Source organism: Schistocerca americana, chromosome 2, assembly GCF_021461395.2.
Source record: "Schistocerca americana isolate TAMUIC-IGC-003095 chromosome 2, iqSchAmer2.1, whole genome shotgun sequence".
Lineage (NCBI taxonomy): Eukaryota > Metazoa > Arthropoda > Insecta > Orthoptera > Acrididae > Schistocerca > Schistocerca americana.
This window is the reverse complement of record NC_060120.1, coordinates 1050116540-1050126196: the sequence shown is the minus strand read 5'-3', so window position 1 is coordinate 1050126196 and position 9657 is coordinate 1050116540. Positions and strand designations below refer to the sequence as shown.

Below are 9657 nucleotides of genomic sequence, written 5' to 3'. Positions count from 1 at the left end.
GCTTCCTTCAGGATAACGACATCGCTCGACTAGAGTGGCCAGCATGTTCTCCAGACATGAACCCTATTGAACATGCCTGGGATAGATTGATAAGGGCTGTTTATGGACGACGTGACTCACCAACCACTCTGAAGGTTCCACGCCGTAGCGCCGTTAAGGAGTGGGACAATCTAAACCAACAGTGGCTTGATGAACTTGTGGATAGTATGCCACGACGAATACAGGCATGCATCAGTGCAAGAGGACGTGCTACTGGGTATTAGAGGTACCGGTGTGTACAGCAATCTGGACCACCACCTCTTATGGTCTCGCTGTATGGTGCTACAACATGCCATATGTGGCTTTCATGAGCAATAAAAAGGGCGGGAATGGTGTTTACGTTGATCTCTATTCCAATTTTCTCTACAGGTTCCGGAACTGTCGAAACCGAGGTGATGTAAACTTTTTTGATGTGTGTATTTCGTTAGCATCTTTGCGTGTGTTGTTTTTGATGAGGCTATCATGTGTCATGAAACACGATTTGGGATCTAGACACTTCACGAAAGAATGCTGGACAAGGAACTGCAACTGACCAATTCTTGTGGCAGTTTGGCAATGGCGTGACGTTGAACGCTGTGATTGTAATAAATCAGCTACAACGCATGAAGTATCAAAAACCAAGAAATTTTAACCAGACTATATTCTCACCACCATCAAGAGCCAAACTAGGCGTTCTACGAGTGTTTGTAGTTATCCTTCTCTGTGTTTAGAATCAGACCAGAGTTAAAGCCAAACCAGTGCAAATGAGCCTTGAACCACTGTCATGCAACATCTTCGTACTACACTTAATACAAGTATCTGTACAGTTTCCATTAATAAATTATTGTAAACTGTCACTGATCTGTGTTGCCATCATCTTTTGGTACTCGTATATGTATCGCTTAACCCTGCTTGTGGCGAGGTTCTGTAATCTCACTAGACAAAAAATTAGACATTCCCAGAGAACTCATTACAAGCATAATTTAATACTGTATAATTCCAACCCTGGACTCGATAACCACCCGGATTCGGTTATGAATTGAGTCCTCAATGTTGTACAAGTATGTCACATTCAGATCAAGCCACTAACTAAGAATATAATCACGCAAATTCCACCAAACTGCGTGGATGAGGACGTAGGCGTTTTACCTGCTGTTCCAACATGTCCCACAGATACCCTACGGGGTTCAAGTCAGGTGATTCTGCAAGCTAATCGAAATTTAATATGGTTGGTGAGCGTTCAGAAAACCAGTTACATATTCTTCCAGCCCAATAAATTCTCGTGTTGTCGCCATGAAAAATAAGTGTATCAATAGTAAATCGTCAGGGACATGTTGACAGAAAGGCAGAACTTGATCATTCAGAATGTTAAAACAAACACGCTGGTTCATTTTAGTGAGTGGTCCCAATCCATGACAAAAAAAAACACACACACACACACACAATCGAACGTTACAGACCCACCTCTGGACTGAACTTTACTTTGCACACATTCAGAGTGAAATGCATCATTTGATCTTTAGTCCACTTGATGACCCACATCATTTGAATGCAGGCATAAATGTGATATTTCAGACCACATTACATTCTGCCAGTCAGCTACTGTGCACATTCGATGATTTCTGGTCCAGTGAGGACGTGCAGCTTTATCTGCCTTTGTGAGAAGTGGCTTCTTGCCAGGTGACCGGATCGAAAAGTTCATTGCATATAGCTCCTGTTGTGATGTTAGCTCACTGGGAGTCGAGAACAGACCTTCATTCACTGCCTGCAGCAATTTATGTCAGGCATGGAAGCGATTATGATTCAGAAGCCATGAAATGCATCTTTGGTCCCTCTCGCTCAGTATCTTTTTCCAAGCAAAAATCTGAGGTTGTGTTTCGTGGTCCCTGTTTACATCACTGCATGTGGACATGGAGAACAGTCTGCTGCAAAGCACCAATAAATGCAGCAAGTTCACAAACAATATGGCCATGGGCATGGGCAAACACAATTGATCCTTTTTGCACTCTGTTATGTCATTGCATTTACCCGTTTTTAAGTAAAATGTCTACTTGACACATAAATATGTCTACTTCCTTGTGCTCACATAAAGATAATGTATGCATAGCTGAGCATGTGACTCTATTGCTGCGCCACTTGTAACGACTTTACGATTCATCTGTGTACGCGCACTGGGGTGACTAATTTTTTGTTTAGTTTCCACATGCAAATAAGCCACCTTATTCCCGGTAGTAGAGGGCTATTTCTGGCACCAAGAGCTTTTGGTGAACACAATAATTTGCATTGCCAACCAAACTGCACTGATTTTGCATTGGCATATACATTACTATGGAGCAGAATTAATAAATGTACACACAACATTAAACTACCAGAAACTGAATGCCTTTATAGACATAAAAAAATCAAACATACCATATAACCTAATGGAAATTACAATACCAGCAGACATAGAGGAATGTTCACTGACATGATCAAGGCATCCCAGCTGTCCCCGAAATGTGCATTTTGTGTGGTGTTCGCAAATCATTCCGAGACAATATTGGAATACACCCAATGGAACACATATTTTTTGGGCTAAAGTTACTGCTGCTTATTACTGTTGATATTTTCCTCATGGGTCTTTGATAGCTCAGCGTTTTATTATTCCGACATAATGTCTTGTAAAGTGTACTCTAGTAGCGGGACAAACTATGTTCTGAAACAGTTTGTTAGTGTGAGTTGCCTACATTCAGAGGCAAACCTATTTTTCGCCTTTGATTGACAGGTTCTTTACCTATTGTTCTGCCACCCCTCCCCTTCCCCCTCCACCCCATCCACCTCCTCTTCCTCCATCAATCAGGGAATTCCCTCGCCAATACAAGCACACTTTTGATACAAATTTCATTTATTAATTAATTAAAGCCACCAAATAATTAAATCCACCCTGTGGAAACCTCCACCCCCCCCCCCCCCCAGCCTTCTCTGTCCCTTCCTCCTTCCACAAATTGACAGGAAAAAGACTTAGTTGATCGGTCATTTGGAGGGAAATCGATTGCAGTTATAAAACATATTGTTTAAGCAATTTAGACAATGCGTGAAATATTGTTTATCTAAACAACTAATGGGACTCAAGGCGGTGTATGGAATACAGTTTATTTGTTTAGTTAAAAAATTTGTCAGAAAATTGGTTGCAGTAAATGGAATATTGTTTAAACATTATAGTCAATGTGTGCAATATCGTTTATTTAAAAAAATTTACGCAACATAAGGTGTTTGGAATATAGTTTATTTATTTAGTTAAACAATATGTCACGGAATTGGAGTGTGTGGAATACTGTTTATTTAAACAATTTATGGGATACAAGATATTACAATGGAACATAGTTTATTTAAAGAATTTGTCTGGAAATTGATCGCAGTATGGAATATTTGAAGAATTGCGGCACTTTTTTATTCTGATCACGCTTAGAAATGCTGCGTAGGCTTAGTTTATATTTGATGATGGATTCATAGACGTGAAGGCTCTTATTATTTATTTTCCTCACTTTTCGAGGCACACTGGTGTCTAAGCAGAGACGGGAAAATCAGAACAATTGCATACCTAAAAGTTCATGACATATTTCGAAACGGACCGTCACTTTCTGCTTATGGGCAAATTACTAAATCTCAGCGGCAAACTATTTTAGCTGGTCGAGAAACATACAGCAGTCATGTTGCACTGACGGTTAAATCTCGCAAAAGTGGTCGACAGATCATGACTGGAATGAAGTGCAGAATAGTAACCACCGTTTGGGATCTCCTGTGCGTGTCTCTATCGTTAGGGCACCGCAACGAACGTCAAAACCGCCCAATGACCAAATTACAGATCACATTACTAAATACCACCGACCACGGACCACATACACTAGTCAACAGCCATTTTCCATCTGGGATGTGATACAGCAATTAGAATGTATTTTGGTATATAGAATCCTAATATACCTTTCAAAATGTTCTATCACGTGCCATTTTTAAGTTTTTAAAGGTTTTTTATTTTTCCTATTCATATTTCGCTTTTTGCTGTTCTTCTGTTCTTTTGTTTTGGACAACGGCCTTGCCGCAGTGGATACACCGGTTCCCGTGAGATCACCGAAGTTAAGCGCTGTCGGGCGTGGCCGGCACTTGGATGGGTGACCATCCAGCTGCCATGTGCTGTTGCCATTTTTCGGGGTGCACTCAGCCTCGTGATGCCAATTGAGGAGCTACTCGACCGAATAGTAGCGGCTCCGGTCAAAGAAAACCTTCATAACGTCTGGGTGAGCGGTGTGCTGACCACACGCCCCTCCTATCCGCATCCTCATCTGAGGATGACACGGCGGTCGGATGGTCCCGATGGGCCACTTGTGGCCTGAAGACGGAGTGCTTGTTCTTCTGTTTTGATGTTTGATTGTTTGTTTTTGATTTGCAGAGGAGAGCTAGAAGATCTATAAACCGTCAGTAAATGGTTGGTGTGGTAATCCAGTGGTGTGAAAGATAGTGCAATTTTTTGTGATTAAAACGTACACTAAGAAAGGTGGCAGCCAGTAAATCTCGATGCTGTCCAAACCACCACAACAACTTTTGTTATGTGTGTGGGAAATTCACTCCAAAAGCCGAAAGAAAACCAGTCACTGATTTGGTTAAGAAGGCATATAAATTGTATTTTGATTGTCCTGTTGGTGATTAAGACAAAAATTTTGCATCTCATCTTACCTGCATAACCTGTACTACAACCTTAATCGGTAAATTGGAAATTTGTGGTAAGGTCTTCATGGGACCAAACTGCTGAGGTCATCGGTCCCTATGCCTACGCACTATTTAATCTAACTTAAACTAACTTACCCTATGGACAACGCACACACACACCCATGGCCGAGGGAGGACTCGAACCTCCGACTGGGCGGCCAACCTTAACCGAGTGGTAGAATGGAAAACGAAGAGCCATGTCATTCGCTGTTCCGACGGTATGGTGTGAGCCTAAAGACCATCATTCAAGCTGTTACTTCTGTCTTACAAATATTTCGGGACATTCAAGCAAAACTAGACATAAAATAAAGTATCCAAATGTATCTTCAGTGCATTTGCCTGTGCCCCATGATGAGGGGTTGCGTGTTCCTGTCTGTAACTTGAAAGCCACGGAACCAGACACCATGTCTAGTGAATCAGAAAGTATTGAACATATAGAAGGGTAATGCCCTCAATAACATGACACTTTTGGAGTCGAGATTGCAACAACGGAACCTTCTAGCTCCAGGGGCAAAAATTTGCTGCTTCAGATAAAGAGGTGCTTCCTTCACTCAGTATTTCGATATGCAGAATTCCTATGTGTATGTAGAGATGTCAATGGTCTAATGCACAGAAGTGGCGACTACGAGTATTTATTGACTCCAGTAAAACCAGCCTGAAAGAGAACTACTGCATAACAGCAATGCATTTCCATCTGTACCTTTGGCTTACACAGTAGACATGGAAGAAAATTATGAAACCATGGCTTTGCTGCTAGAGGCAATCAAATATAAGAATCATGAATGGCAGCTTTGCTGTGATTTAAAAGTTGTTGCACTCCTTACAGGTTTACAGGATGGATTCACAAAATACTGCTGCTTTTTGTACCTTTGGGACAGCCGGGACACTATACAGTCAAGGAATGGAATATAAGGAAGTTATATGTTCCTGTAAACTTAAAAGTGAACAATACCCCATTGGTTGTGTCCGATAAAATCATTTTGCCTCCCCTTCATCTCAAGTTGGGCCTTATCAAGAACTTTATAAAAGCTCTGGATAAAGAAGATGAGGCCTTCAATCACTTAAAAGAAAAGTTTCCCAAATTACGTGAGGCAAAGCTGAAATAGGGTATATTTATTGGACCACAAATAAGAAAATTGCTGAAAGATCCAGCCTTTGATACCAAACTCACAGATATCCAATTAGCTACTTGGTCTTCTTTTACAGCAACTGTGAAGGGCTTTTTGGGTAACAGAAAAGACAAAAACTATGTTACCAATGTGAATGATCTGTTGGAGAACTAGAAGAACATGGGGTGTAGAATGTCACTTAAAATTCACATTTTACATTCTCACCTTGATTTAAGCGATGAGTATGGTGAACGCTTTCACCAAGGAATTCTTACCATGGAACACCGTTACCAAGGCCATTGGAACCCTACGATGATGGGTGACTACTGCTGGGGACTTGTTAAGGAGAGTGGTGAAACGGCAAACAAAAGAAGAGCTCCGTCGTCGCATTTTTCAAAACCAAAGACGATTAAAGGTGAAAATATCTTTTGAACTAATATGAACTTTTATTGGCATCAAGCCTATACATACATATTAAATAGTATTGATTTCAAATGTTCTGTGTGTGTATTTTTGTTTGACATAGTTGTGTCAATTTTCGCTATTACCATTTTTTATTCTGCTGTGTATCTAGGAAGTGTGACGTCACGAAGAAAAACTGATTTTAGTAATGTATTCAGCACCCCAAAATTAGAAATTAGGTAAAACCACTCATTTAGAAACCAGATGCAAGAACAAAGTTTGAATTTTTTAATTAGTGATACCAGCCTCCTTTTATCTCTCGCCCCACAAACAACTCATCAAGTGGCGGCATTCTGTTGGTTGGGAAATTCCAGACTCGCCTCCTGTCTCCGTCTTTTTTCTCAAGCGGCAACTCCCTGATTGTCTGTGTGAACCAGAATCCCAAAACATGCAGATGGGGGTTTGCTGCTCTCCTCAGAATATAGTGTACCTATTGGGTGATGTTATGATGACGACGAACTAATCGTCGCCAATGTAAATGACTGCTCGCCAATGATAAATAGAAAAATACAAATCTCTTCTTGCAATATACAGCAGGTTTGTCAGTGAAGTCGATAAGGAGTTGGCTGCATGGTCTGGATCTGCAACGACTAAAATAATTAGAAGTCGCAGGTACATATATATATATCACTCAACTGGTAGTACAGGAGCCTTCATAGTCATAATGAATATAATTACAAACAGAGAGCTATATAGGCATCACATAGACCATACTTTAACTAAGCGCCTTGTTAGAGGTTGCTTCCTATCACCTGAAGGCTGTGCTACTTTACTACTTGGCGTCCCGAGCAAGAGTGGCCGAGCGCTAGCGGCGCTAGTCTCGACTCGCGGGTTCAGCGGTACTAGTACGGACCGCGGTCGATAACTGCAACCCCTAACAAGTGTGGTATCGAACGTTGATACCACAGCTAATGGTGGAGACAACGCTGGTGCAATTTCGATTTCAAAAATAGAATTAAATAAGTTGTTTGCACTACCCTTTCAAATGAAATATTTAATGATTTATAGGAGTCAAGTAGATTGCATAAAACACTCACCTCCACCTTACAATGATTCTTCTTCCTATTAAAACATATTTTCAACGTTTGAGTATCACATACAGCCATTATGCATATCAAGTAATGAAATTTCCACCACAAATAGATCGTACCACTAAATATATCCGAAGTTTTGTGTGCACTAACGTTTGGGAGCACGAACACCCTCCTCCACTGCAATATTCCATTAAACATATCTGATTTAAAAAAAAATTGGGTTTTCAAAACAACTATAGAATTCCTAAACTGGTTCTCTCCACTGCATTCGGAAGGAGGGAGCAAGGTGCATGATACAATAGAGGCAACAGCAAATACCAACACAAGACATAGCCTAAAGGGATGTATTGAGAAGCACTAAACACAACACACTTAAACCACGATCCAATCTGCAGTAGTATTAGTTGTCGTAGCTAGATGTCAGAGATCGCTATCAGACGGAAATTTGACGTCGCGATTGGGTTTCTCAAGCACTATAGAATTCCTAAATTGGTTCTCTCCACTACATTCGGAAGGAGGGTTCTTTTGCGTGATAGAATGGAGACAACAGCAAATACCACTGCAAGGCAGAGTCCACTGCAGTGTAATGAGAAGCACTAAACACATAAACCATCATCCAGTCCATAGCAGTAGTTGTCATGACTAGATGTTAAAGATGGCTGAAAACCCTCACACACCTGGCACGCTCTGTCCAGAGGTCCACACACAGTGCGCCCGTCCCCATGTACACCGCCAGCGCCGCGTAAATAGATCGATGGAAATTACCATTGAGGCCACAGCCGTAGTCGCAGACCCACGTGTATACCAGAGTGCACCATCTCTGCCCATGGAGGGCACCCGGGAATGACTGGTGTGATAGGAATTCAAATGTTATCAACACCTCCAGTGCAGACATGCGTCATTTTGAATCTTCTCTCACGTAACACACGCACGTCCGCTTCTGTCGCGGTCACCCAGCACACTATGCCGGCCCTCGCTGCCTGACAAGATTAGACACGTCAGCGCATTCTTTGTACCTGTCACAGGTTGAGCTAATCCGATACTTCCGGTTACCAACTCGTGACCACCACTGCAGCCAGCCGCAGTGCACTGCGAAACAAGCAGCTGCAGTTTGGACGTACACAGTAATTCTAAATAATCCCACCCCGACATAGACCATGCACATTAACAAACCCACTTCACCCAGTCCAAGGTAGCGACATTGTTGACCATACATCTCAAATTTCTCACGCGAGATATTGATTATACCCGTTTATACGAGTTATTTTAGAAGATAGAAGAAACCGGATAATACACACGTTTTCACATCGCAAAAATATCGTTACTTGTTGTGAAAATCCTGTGCAGGACTATGGCATAGGGTATATTCCCTCTAATATTCTTTCATCAAACAGGAAAATATCTTTTCTTATCTGTCAGGTCATCCATCACAAGACTAAAATATTAAACTCCTTATTGGCTCATGACGGATTGCTAAGATCTACCACTGACACAGAACACTTCCTCACTTTCGAACTCTCTCTTAAGGTAACCAAATGTCTCGCCACATACAAAGTCTCTTAAGGTAACAGCACAGGGAAGCTGTAAACATTTTATACTACGTATCACTTTATAAATCCGGTAACACATCTGATTTTATTACGATGGTTGTCTCTCCCCGTACAAGTGGACGATTTAAATATCTTTAAAAGATATAGCCGCAACGAAAAAAACACCATGCGAACAATCATATCCTTGGTGCCCTAGCCATCATCTATAACCGCCAGACGGCAAGTCGCTAATATCAAATTGATAGGCTAATTAATTAATCATGAGAGTCACATTCAATGGTGAGTCATTTTTCTTTTTCAGTAGTCGGATTACATTCACAAGACAGTTCAAATGGGAATCCCTGGAGGGAAGACGATGTTCTTTTCGAGGAACACTATCGAGAACCGACATTTCAACCCGACCACAGAAGGATTCTACCGCCACAAACATACATTATGCGTAAGAACCGCGCTATTAAAAACACGATTACACCGACTATGTTACCGTCACCCTACAAAAAAGCAGTGTTGGTTCTACAGGCACACTTGCTGATAGTGTAACTCTTTCTGGTAGGAATTCTGTCAGCGATATGGAATCAAGTCTCTCCTTTCAACTACCTCCTTGTGTTGGATCCTACGGAGACGTCTTTTAATGATTGCAGCCAGTGGTGACTAATATTCGTGCGACTCTCATATCCCGAAACGACTCACCTCTTTCGAACTGGTCTGCTACAGCATATTTCCAACGTGGTTTTAGGCAGG

At 41.5% G+C, this 9657-nt stretch overlaps 1 pseudogene; it reads left to right on the top strand.

Moving 5' to 3' along the window:
• Nucleotides 1-4080: 4080 nt before the first annotated feature.
• LOC124596971 lies at nucleotides 4081-4197 on the top strand (annotated as a pseudogene).
• Nucleotides 4198-9657: the final 5460 nt, after the last annotated feature.